This window comes from Macrosteles quadrilineatus, unplaced genomic scaffold (genome assembly GCF_028750875.1).
Source record: "Macrosteles quadrilineatus isolate MER2022 unplaced genomic scaffold, UCM_ALF_1.0 Scaffold_2__2_contigs__length_208266976, whole genome shotgun sequence".
In the NCBI taxonomy this organism is placed as follows: Eukaryota; Metazoa; Arthropoda; class Insecta; order Hemiptera; family Cicadellidae; genus Macrosteles; species Macrosteles quadrilineatus.
In genome coordinates, this window is record NW_026542595.1 from 154947861 (window position 1) to 154960731 (window position 12871).

At 34.1% G+C, this 12871-nt stretch overlaps 1 protein-coding gene across 3 annotated transcripts in view; it reads right to left on the reverse strand.

The window, feature by feature from the left end:
* Nucleotides 1-10790: 10790 nt before the first annotated feature.
* The window catches only part of LOC128986946 (cardioacceleratory peptide receptor-like), a 165620-nt gene continuing 163539 nt past the window's right edge, over nt 10791-12871 (reverse strand). For all 3 annotated transcript variants that reach the window (XM_054407566.1, XM_054407564.1, XM_054407565.1), the window contains exon 13: nt 10791-12475. The gene's annotated coding sequence lies outside the window, so the exon portion shown is untranslated. The remainder of the gene's footprint in view (nt 12476-12871) is intronic.

Genomic DNA, 12871 nt, shown 5'->3' on the forward strand with positions numbered 1-12871 from the left:
TGTCTAATTATTTTTACAGATTTAAATTCCAATAGTTATGTCAGAACCAATCCATAATCCATAAAACGCTAGTTTAAACTCAGTTCATTCAATACACTCGCCCCTAAGTTTCAAAATTCTAACATGCATTAACTTTAAGAGGTAACAATATTCTTACTAAAATTGTTGCTGTTTTATGAGTCTCAAATAAAGTAAATTTGCCTTGATTTTGAGAAAGCTTTAACAAACGTAGTTTTAAATACAGTATGACAATACACAACTAAGAAAAGATTCACGCTAATAGATGCCGATAGATAGTAGCTAAAGCTTTGTGATTTCCTTAAGTTCTTGTGCCTTTAAATGCAGTAGGAAATTATCAGTAAATATTGTATTTCAATCTAAAAAATATTCCAAACCCCTAAGTAGGACTAACTATTCATGTACTACGCACATTGTAGATCGTAGATGAAACCACGATTCCAGGTTTTCAGTGTACTAGATGCAAATAATAAATAGTAAAAGTAAATCACTTAAAACATGTTTACACTCAGTTACCATTGGACAAAGATGTAATATTTTCAGCTACATTGTTGTGATAGGCCTATGTGTAACAGTCAGTCTCCATCTTCGTAGTAATGCAATTCTAACCTTTTACCTTACAGGAAATTTCTTAACCCAACCCCACTTCTATTATGAAACAAATACCTTAAAATCTGTTTTGTTAGTACCTTTTAGCAAGAATTTTATATGCATTTAAGATACAGCGAGTAGGCCTAACTGTTTGTCAGCCAAGTAGTGCAACACTTTTTTAATCTTTTAAGGCCCAAAAGTCAATATATCAGTCATCTCATCAGTAACAAAGCTTGATGAAACTTTTTAGAAGTTAACTTTTATTTTATATGTTCTATACTACCTATTAAAAACATTTTATTATTTATTAACCTCCATTGAACATCATAGGTTATGGTTGTTGGAAACTATCCATTTATGTATTTGATTGGTGTTTGAATGAAGAAGTATTCATATTCAATAGTTTAATCTAAAGCCGTTCTATATATTGCATGAAACTTGTTATTGTTCTTAGCTCTCATATAATGTTTAAGAGTCTTTGTAGGCTAATAGCCATCTTAGATTTGCCCGCCATAAGAGCAATGTTCATTTCAAACAGCTGCTGAATAGTTATTTACCACCCCAAAATATTTTTTTAAATACCAAAGTAATCTAATTTGTATATCTTGGGCGCAATGGTGGAAATTTGTAGTTTTGTAACTGTTTGATGAGTTACCAAAGACCGTTACTAGGCTCCAAAGACTCTTAATGCAAATATATACTGTTTAATGTCTTTTATAGCAGAGTAGTTTTACCTCAGGTCAGTTTTATTGATCGAAATGGAGCAATATTGTTGCGTTATTAGACTTATTAGGTTTTAGAAGTTGTCTGATTTCAATTGTTGGTCTCAACTTTATCAAACTATATTTAAATGCAAGTGTTGAGTATATACTAGGGCCATTCATTGAAGCATTATATCAGGATCAAATTAACTAATAAACATGTACATTGTGTCTACATGCCATGTTTCAAGTGTATCATAGGTATCACATTATCCAAAAATATGTAAAGTGAAATCATATGTAACTTACAATCTTTGAATGGTCCTGGAGTAAATTTTGTTTTTTACATTCTGTGTTTTGTTGAGATTGTTGTATTTAGGTGATTGTTATGAAAATAAATGTTTTACAATTGAATGAGTTTTTATCAAAGATTAGATTTATTATAGATACACTATTTTTTAATACAGGTAATCTGGCCTCACTTGTGATTGCTCGAAGTACAAGAGCTGTCAATAAATTATGGTCTCCATCGAGCTCCTTGAAAGGAGTTTGTTCAAACCTGATGCCTGGTTTATGTTCTTTATCTCATCCACTACTATACTAGTTGGTTTCCCACTATCTAAAAACAATATGACAAAAAATCCATGCTACGAAGTAAGAATCATGCAAGCACCAAGTAAGAATCAAACATCAACCGCTTTTGAAGTCCATCCCCAGTTGAGAGACTGGAATTAGTTCAAGTGTTTGAGCACAGAAAATAGGTGTGGTTGTAAAGTGTATAGGTGAGTTAGAATGTTACATAAACATTTTCACAATGATTAAAATTTTTTTGATGTCGTAGGCCAATCACTAATCAGCCTCATTTAAAAGAAATACCTAAGTGTGCGGAATTCAGCATGTGAATGGTAGTGGAGTGTAGGACTTTTGCCAACGGGTATCAGGTAGCAAGGGCCCCTATCCGCGAATTCCTCATACTGCGGAGTTTTGCCAACGCTTGGAGGTTGGCGCGAGAGGGGGAGAGGGAGAGAGAGAGATTACACGTGACCGTGAGGGTGGCTTCCGCTAGGGGTGGACAAACCAGGCAGGATGCTGACTGTGTTCAAAGGAATGCAGTTATGCACCTCTGACCGTGAAAGGAAATGTATTGAATTTTTAACTTAACCTAACCTAACCTATCCTAACCTAACCTATCCTAACCTAACCTAACCTAACCTAACCCACTGCGACAAGCGCATAACTCAAATCAAAAATCACTTTATTCAGCTTTATAAATACAGGAATACATTATTAGTGGTAATAATAGTATTCCCCCGAATGGACTGCAAGTCCGTGCACGAGGGAAGAGCTCTTACCAGCAGGAAATATGTTTTGGTTATTGTCCATAGGTCAAAAAAATTTGCACACTGTTTATAAATAATGTGTACATCTATACACACAAAACACTATTAACTATGTAACAATGTTGAGCTAAGTAATGTCAAGGTTCTGTACTCATTGGTAATGTGTAACGACACAACGGTTATACTACGTACATATGGCAGCACTTTTATTGATCGCTTTAATTTTGAGAGTTACTTCAAGTCATATCGTACTATAACCAGCATCATAATCCCCAATTATCGTATGATTGCATGGATTAGCTTTCTCTCGTCGCAATTTTGACAAACCAACGCCAGCAGACGTGTATCTACTAATGCGCTGTGATGTGAGATGTACGATGCGCGGCTGCTAGTGTCTTTCTCTCGCACTCGCACATCTTGTCATTACATGTTTTTGCGCTGCAGACCCTATCAGGAGCTCTTAAAAAAATATATATGCTATATAAATGTATTGTATACTAGAATTATTTAACAATAACTGCAGTCAACCCCAAACGTAGACAACCCGAGACAACCCTGACAATCACTCTCTCTTCCTCCCTCACACTCTCTTTCTCCCGCCCCAACCGTTGGCAAATCTCCGCACCAAGAGGTGGCCGACGGCATCCCCCCCATCTACCTGACACCCGTTGGCAAAACTCCGGTTCCCATGGTAGTGAAACTGAAGTAGAGATTGCAAATCTGATTAGGAATATCTTTATAAGACTTCCAAAAACAGGAAATCTTTTAGTCCCGATTAAGTGGATCAAGAAACAAAATTTCCTTGACTTTAATCACTGTCTGGATGGAAACTGATGAGCACCCACTGCCGCCCTCTTTGTGCAGATGTAACACCTGCAAACTCCCTAAGTAACCTATGTATAGTTTCTACGTCCATTTATCTGCATGCTCGGCAACCAACAACAGAGTTCAGTAGGGGTTGGTCCGCTTCCCTCAGGAAACCAACAAATAAAACGTTATTCATTTTTCTAAAATAAAAAAACACTGCTTCAGTCATAGATTTGAATTAGCTTCCCTGGGCAGAAGGGAAACTTAATAGCGAGACTTTAATTCACGGTTACCACTTGTGTTATGCTCCTTTTACATTACACAGTTTCTTACCTTGTGGCGAGATGTGTTTATCTCACAATAAACATAAACAGGTCAGATTAGAAACAATAAACATTGCAACTGCTGATAAATTTGCACTGGCTGCTGGGCTCCCGTTTGATTAAAAATCACTCAGTATGAAAGCTTGCATTTAAATATGTGCAGCACTGACGCATGGCTACGGTACAACAACCATGTTCACCAACCTTATATGGCAACCTTGTTCAGTGGCAGGGAAAGGATGCAATACAATTCCCTACCATTGCCGCAACCGTAATACCAGAAATGCACAATATGTTATACAAAACAGACATCTATCTATCTATCTATATATATAATACGTGAAGCCGTTTTTTGTTAACGCAACTCCTCCCTTATTTGCGTACCAATTTCAACGTTTAAGGTGTCAAAAGATTCGTCTCAATATGTAGTTTTGCAATAAGGTTTTAGAATTTTAAAATGCCAACTCTTAAGGTCGTGAGACCCTCTCAAAGGTCGGGTTTTCCCCATAAGAAATACATAGAACAAATTTAAAAACAAAAAACAGCTGTTTATAAAAAGAAACTCATTAGCTTTTTGGGAGTAAATATTAATGTTTGCAATATTCAGTAGGTTAAGACCAAGTTAAACAGTTAATCAGTTTTGTTGGAAGAACAGAAAATGCCTCAAGTTCAAATAAGAAATATTGAAAACGGGAGGATGAGACAATTAATAATAAGATATCTTATGCGTATAAGGAGAGTAGAAAAAGAGAGGTAGAAAATTCACCAATACAATCCAGACATTTCAAGTCAAAAATAAGAAGTTGCTATTGAAAGCTTTAGTGGCAATATTAGACCAAACATAAGTGAAGGAATTAGTGTTTATGTATTCAACGATCGAGTAGGGACGATCAAGTTTATTTTTACGATTCTAAGGCAAATAATATACGTTGTTCAAACAGAGAAAGTTGCAATTGCTATCCAAATCTTATAGCTACAAGAGTTAACTAACCTATTTCGACAAACGAATCCATACTTTCAAAACTTTGGGACAGGTACTAAGAGAACCCCAGAAACTCCACTGAACAACGTAAGAACGTTCTGATGCGAGGCATATACTGAGACTGAGAGACACGTTAAGTTAACCAACTTTCAATGGTGTTGCTGCTTTCAAAGCAGATTATGGCTGTCCAGTTGGTAATCCTGAGACTTTTCGGGATTCTATAGGAAAAAAATCGTTGGTTTAGGAGGATGTCTCAAATAAAAGAAATGAAATTACCAAACTAAAAAAAACCAACTAAATTACTTGACACGGGCAGTAAGGCAACAGTTTTCTTCAATTCTTAATACTGGAAAAACTTTGTTGCAACATGTTAACTCGAATTGAAGCAGAACGTTTAGCTTCCATTAAATGTTATCAGTTAAAACTGAGAGCAGAAATAATGTAGGTGAACCTTGACGACGCAAATAGAGTTATTCAAAATAATTTTCTAACAAGTTTTCAAACAACTCTAAGATGTAACTAAAAATACTCGAGTTTAAGCATAACGCTCTCCTCATGTTTCATACTATGCGGCTCATTGAGCCGCACGGGTTCTCTAGTAATTTAGAATTTTATAAAAAAACACAGTGTATAGAGGCCTTAGATATATAAATTTTTTACCAAAAGATATTAAAAATGAATGTAATAGTAGGAAATTTTACTTTAAACTGAAAAAATTCCTTGTAGAAAAAGCAATTTACTCCTTTGAGGAATTTTACAATTTAAAATATTGTGAATAGACAATAAGTACTCACTGACTCTATTCTTTGTACTTGTACATTCATGAATAAAGGAGATTTTGATTTGATTTGATTTGAACCGTATAAATGTGGGAAATCCATTATCTTGTTATTTTTTTTCTATGTAGATAGATATAAATAAATTTATCAAATTTCTGCACCAGCCGGCCACCTGACAAAATTGAAATTGTAACAAAAGGTCTTCATTGCAATCTGCTTGGGTTGATTTATGTTAACAATAAAATCAAAGACTTTACAGTCTTTCCTTCACAAATCCAAGCTAGTAAGCTATTATGAAGTCGTCACTAATATTTTGAAGGTTAGGTAATTCACCCGAAAGAGTTATCACTCTATCACAGGTCAACCATTGACAATGTTATTCTTGTCTGAAACTACCTACCACAGCTACTTTGTATCGCCTGTTATTTTCCAGATTTTCTTTTATTTCCCAATACAATGATGCTCTTTTAAAGATTATTTGTGTGAAAATATATCTGTATTGTACTACCTGGTATATTTATCAATCATTACCGTCAAGTGTTGATTGCCAAGTCTTTCCCTCAAGACATCCCTCTCATGCATACCTTTCTGGTAGTTTTGGACAAACCATAGTCATATATAGTTTTTCACATATCTTCCAAATGGTTTTGTATTGTCCCGACCTCAGAGATGACTCCTTTCTCGAACTGGGGATGGTTCTTGTTCTAATGTACTAAAAAATAGCAGTCCTCTGTGTTTGGACTCATCTAACCATGTTTTTGCAGACATTGTGTTGCTTCGAGCCGTGTAACTGGTTACATACCTGACGTATCGTGTTGAAACCCATATATTATAAAAGACATAGGTAACATAAAAAAATTATTAATAGATAAATGTAAAAAATTGCCGTCATGGGTTAACTATTTTGATCCCCAATAGCCAATGCCTACCTCAGCCCAAAACTGATTAAGCCGTGTGCACTGCTTGTTTGGATGGGTTACTAGGACCTCCAAATGATGTGTTCGATTAGATACCAGAAAGCTGCTTTAGTCCTTGACAGACTCCTAGTTATCTAATCACGTTTGGATTAGAATGTAGTATCTTTTAGAATGCAAATCTGGCAGAATAGTTTCCGTATGCCTTGGAATTTGAGTACAGGTAGAGGTAGAGTTTAAGGGATGAATTCAGGTTGGAATCACACATAATTATACAACAATAATAAATAATTTATTATATCCAAACCAATAAACTAATGTCTTTTGTAGAGACTAAGTACAAATATAGGTGGTATGACTTAGATTATTATAGTGCAATATCAATACAATAAGTTACCCTGTTGGTTTGTACAAAGTGTACTGTTATAAATAAATATTTTAATTACAGCCTTAACAATTAAAATTCAAGTTAAACATATAATGTCCACTTCAATATAAATAAACGGTATCAGCATTCTGACACCCCAGATAGCATGCACGCTTTCTGTAAACATGCGTTTGGTGTGTTTTTCGTTCGTTATTGAAAGTATGCATTGGAAGTTTGGATTTGTGAAGGAAAGACTGTAAAGTCTTTGATTTTATTGTTAACATAAATCAACCCAAGCAGATTGCAATGAAGACCTTTTGTTACAATTTCAATTTTGTCAGGTGGCCGGCTGGTGCAGAAATTTGATAAATTTATTTATATCTATCTACATAGAAAAAAAATAACAAGATAATGGATTTCCCACATTTATACGGTTCAAATCAAATCAAATCAAAATCTCCTTTATTCATGAATGTACAAGTACAAAGAATAGAGTCAGTGAGTACTTATTGTCTATTCACAATATTTTAAATTGTAAAATTCCTCAAAGGAGTAAATTGCTTTTTCTACAAGGAATTTTTTCAGTTTAAAGTAAAATTTCCTACTATTACATTCATTTTTAATATCTTTTGGTAAAAAATTTATATATCTAAGGCCTCTATACACTGTGTTTTTTTATAAAATTCTAAATTACTAGAGAACCCGTGCGGCTCAATGAGCCGCATAGTATGAAACATGAGGAGAGCGTTATGCTTAAACTCGAGTATTTTTAGTTACATCTTAGAGTTGTTTGAAAACTTGTTAGAAAATTATTTTGAATAACTCTATTTGCGTCGTCAAGGTTCACCTACATTATTTCTGCTCTCAGTTTTAACTGATAACATTTAATGGAAGCTAAACGTTCTGCTTCAATTCGAGTTAACATGTTGCAACAAAGTTTTTCCAGTATTAAGAATTGAAGAAAACTGTTGCCTTACTGCCCGTGTCAAGTAATTTAGTTGGTTTTTTTTAGTTTGGTAATTTCATTTCTTTTATTTGAGACATCCTCCTAAACCAACGATTTTTTTCCTATAGAATCCCGAAAAGTCTCAGGATTACCAACTGGACAGCCATAATCTGCTTTGAAAGCAGCAACACCATTGAAAGTTGGTTAACTTAACGTGTCTCTCAGTCTCAGTATATGCCTCGCATCAGAACGTTCTTACGTTGTTCAGTGGAGTTTCTGGGGTTCTCTTAGTACCTGTCCCAAAGTTTTGAAAGTATGGATTCGTTTGTCGAAATAGGTTAGTTAACTCTTGTAGCTATAAGATTTGGATAGCAATTGCAACTTTCTCTGTTTGAACAACGTATATTATTTGCCTTAGAATCGTAAAAATAAACTTGATCGTCCCTACTCGATCGTTGAATACATAAACACTAATTCCTTCACTTATGTTTGGTCTAATATTGCCACTAAAGCTTTCAATAGCAACTTCTTATTTTTGACTTGAAATGTCTGGATTGTATTGGTGAATTTTCTACCTCTCTTTTTCTACTCTCCTTATACGCATAAGATATCTTATTATTAATTGTCTCATCCTCCCGTTTTCAATATTTCTTATTTGAACTTGAGGCATTTTCTGTTCTTCCAACAAAACTGATTAACTGTTTAACTTGGTCTTAACCTACTGAATATTGCAAACATTAATATTTACTCCCAAAAAGCTAATGAGTTTCTTTTTATAAACAGCTGTTTTTTGTTTTTAAATTTGTTCTATGTATTTCTTATGGGGAAAACCCGACCTTTGAGAGGGTCTCACGACCTTAAGAGTTGGCATTTTAAAATTCTAAAACCTTATTGCAAAACTACATATTGAGACGAATCTTTTGACACCTTAAACGTTGAAATTGGTACGCAAATAAGGGAGGAGTTGCGTTAACAAAAAACGGCTTCACGTATTATATATACAGTAAGCTATTATGAAGTCGTCACTAATATTTTGAAGGTTAGGTAATTCACCCGAAAGAGTTATCACTCTATCACAGGTCAACCATTGACAATGTTATTCTTGTCTGAAACTACCTACCACAGCTACTTTGTATCGCCTGTTATTTTCCAGATTTTCTTTTATTTCCCAATACAATGATGCTCTTTTAAAGATTATTTGTGTGAAAATATATCTGTATTGTACTACCTGGTATATTTATCAATCATTACCGTCAAGTGTTGATTGCCAAGTCTTTCCCTCAAGACATCCCTCTCATGCATACCTTTCTGGTAGTTTTGGACAAACCATAGTCATATATAGTTTTTCACATATCTTCCAAATGGTTTTGTATTGTCCCGACCTCAGAGATGACTCCTTTCTCGAACTGGGGATGGTTCTTGTTCTAATGTACTAAAAAATAGCAGTCCTCTGTGTTTGGACTCATCTAACCATGTTTTTGCAGACATTGTGTTGCTTCGAGCCGTGTAACTGGTTACATACCTGACGTATCGTGTTGAAACCCATATATTATAAAAGACATAGGTAACATAAAAAAATTATTAATAGATAAATGTAAAAAATTGCCGTCATGGGTTAACTATTTTGATCCCCAATAGCCAATGCCTACCTCAGCCCAAAACTGATTAAGCCGTGTGCACTGCTTGTTTGGATGGGTTACTAGGACCTCCAAATGATGTGTTCGATTAGATACCAGAAAGCTGCTTTAGTCCTTGACAGACTCCTAGTTATCTAATCACGTTTGGATTAGAATGTAGTATCTTTTAGAATGCAAATCTGGCAGAATAGTTTCCGTATGCCTTGGAATTTGAGTACAGGTAGAGGTAGAGTTTAAGGGATGAATTCAGGTTGGAATCACACATAATTATACAACAATAATAAATAATTTATTATATCCAAACCAATAAACTAATGTCTTTTGTAGAGACTAAGTACAAATATAGGTGGTATGACTTAGATTATTATAGTGCAATATCAATACAATAAGTTACCCTGTTGGTTTGTACAAAGTGTACTGTTATAAATAAATATTTTAATTACAGCCTTAACAATTAAAATTCAAGTTAAACATATAATGTCCACTTCAATATAAATAAACGGTATCAGCATTCTGACACATACTTTCTCCCATAAGTTTGTCAACAACCTTTATCATATTGTGTAAGCGGTGAGAGTAAATATACGGAATTGGGATTAGTATAATCTTGTTAAGAATTTAAAGGACTACATACAAAATTTTTATCAAAATCGTTTTGGGCCAGTTTAGTAAAAATCCGATTTTTCCGTTATTTTATGGGTTTTTTTTATGGGAAAATAACATAATTTACAATAACTTTTGAACCGTAATTTTTACAGAAATGGGATTTGTACCATTTTGTTAAGAATATAAAGGACTATAACATACCAAATTTTTATCAAAATCGTTCTTGCCGTTTTGGGAAAATCCCATTTTTCCGTTATTTTATGGGGTTTTATGTGAAAATTCCCATAAAAAATTAATTTTTTTTAAATGAAAAAAACTATCAAAACTTTAAGGACCATAACATACTATGTTAAATTGAAACTGGAATTTTATTCTAAAATCCTATTTTTCGTTATTTTACGGGGTTTTTATGGGAAAATAACATAATTTACCATAACTTTTGAACCGTAATTTTTAGAGAAATGAAATTTGTACCATTTTGTTCAGAATTTAAAGGGCTACAACATACTAAATTTTTATCAAAATCGTTCGGGCCATTTTTGAGAAAATTCGATTTTTCCGGTTTTTTATGGGTTTTTATGGGAAAATCCCCATTAAAAATCAAAATTTCAAAAAAATGAAAAAAACGCCTGGAGATACCATGGATTAGAACCCACATACCAAATTTCATCGAAATCGGACAACAGGTGTAGTCCCTAGCTCTGTACACATCCAGACACACAGACACACACACACACACACACACACACAGACATCACTTCGAAAACCACTTTTTTGGGTCCAGGGGGACCCAAAACGAATATATCCACTCAAAACTCAAACTCGAAAATTTTGACGAAAACAATACTTTCTCCATATACTATGGTATAGGGGGAGAAAGTAAAAAGAAATGCAAAAATCGTGACTAAACACTTAACTACAGTAGGTACAGAAGTGATTGCAATGAGTGAATGAGTATAGTTCATTGTTTGGGAAAAATATTCTATAGAACTTAAAATTGACTTGTATTTGTCACAGCATTAATGATGAGTTTTTACGTCAAGGTTTATTGTTATAACAATAACATGGTGCAATCAACACCAGAAAAGTGGAAGAAAAGACTTGCAATGAAAATACTTAAATCTTTTACTACATTTAAATTAAAAATGATAAATAATTTTCTTTTTGTCTTTGAAAAATCTTAATAGTTTAGTTACAGAAACATCACTTAAAACCTTTATATTTAATTGACCTCTAATCACTTAAACTTTTAAATAGAAAACAATTGTTCAAAATGCTCCAGAATAAAATAATAGGTTTTAATGTTTATCAGGTATGAGTACATAAGATTCCAAAATGAGAATGATTATGATGATAATTAAAATAAATAAAGGACAAAAGCCTACAGTAAATTTAATTTTCAAAACTCAAAAAATAGGACAATAATTTAAATGGTTTGTCATGTAAAACATGTAACACATTTAGTTCAAAGCTTTTCAACTTTTAGATGGAGATTTAAGCCCCCCATACACGGTCTGGCATGTCAAGTCTGGCTGTTACCACACACGACCCGACCAGTGTTCTGACAGCGGTATGGTCATGTAGCTTCGGTTTTATTCGGTCAGCATCAGGCGGGACTTCACACTTCAGTTTGGGACGGAATGATTGCAAGTAAGATCGCTTTTCCATCTGGTTTCGTCGGTCCTGAAGATGACAACCCTTCCCACAACTCACGTTCATGCACCCCGTAACTCATGTCAGTAATGGTTAACGATCATTTTCTTAACAACATCTACCGTAGCTTCCGGTTAATTTTTCTCAAACAATCTACCTAAAACCTCTTGTCTCAAGAGTTTGTTGCTGTTTTGTTTACTACGAATGTCCCACAAACATGGCATACTCTTGTAATTCTACAAACTCCTCCCCAAAACCTTTTGTCATCACTACACAATTTGAAGCGTGTTTACTGTATAACGTCCTTAAAACAACCGCAGTGAATTGCCGGTCTGCAAGTCTGTTGAGACTATACACGAGATTCGACATGTCTGTTGTGTTGGCCAAATCCGCTGGGAATTCTCAACCGACCGCGGACTTGTCCGACTAACTGCTGACCTGGTCTGATTTTCCCACATACGGTCCTGATGTGGTCGAAGTTGGATGAGGACTTGTTGGCTCGTGTATTGGGGGCTTTAGACTGAAGTTTTTACACTTATCACACTCAATTTTAAATAATTAAGTGTCTACAAAATATATTCATTCCTACAAATGTGTTGTCTACTTAGTAAAATCTTTGGTAAATTATTTACATCAAATGTGACTTACATTAGTTAAAAACATGATTTTACAATTCAATCAATTAAAATACTATGTGAGTGATTTTTAGAGTTATTTTTTTCTATTGGATTTTATTTCTCTCTGATGTATTCAACTAGTTCTCAATGCGGAACCAAAATCTCTTGTCTGTAATTTCTGCCATGGATAAACCCTGCAAAATTAAATACATGCTATTAATCTGAAAGCACAAAAATACATATAAAAGATGGTAAGTGGTGATCGGTTTCGATTGGACACTCCAATCATCATCAGACCCAATAGGCGAATGGAGTAGTCAAAATTCGAATGGACCCATTCGCCTATTGGTTCTGATGATGGTTGGAGTGTCCAATCGAAACTGATCACCACTTAACATCTTTTATATGTATTTACCCTCTTGTGAGTATACAGTATATGTGTAAATATATTATCATAGGTGTTATTTGACATAAAAAAAGGCTTACAAAAGTTTGCATATTACGTAATTATTAGACCAGATTTAGATAATTACCATCATATTACATCTGACTTTGATAATATAGATCAAATATAAATTAGGGGTATAATA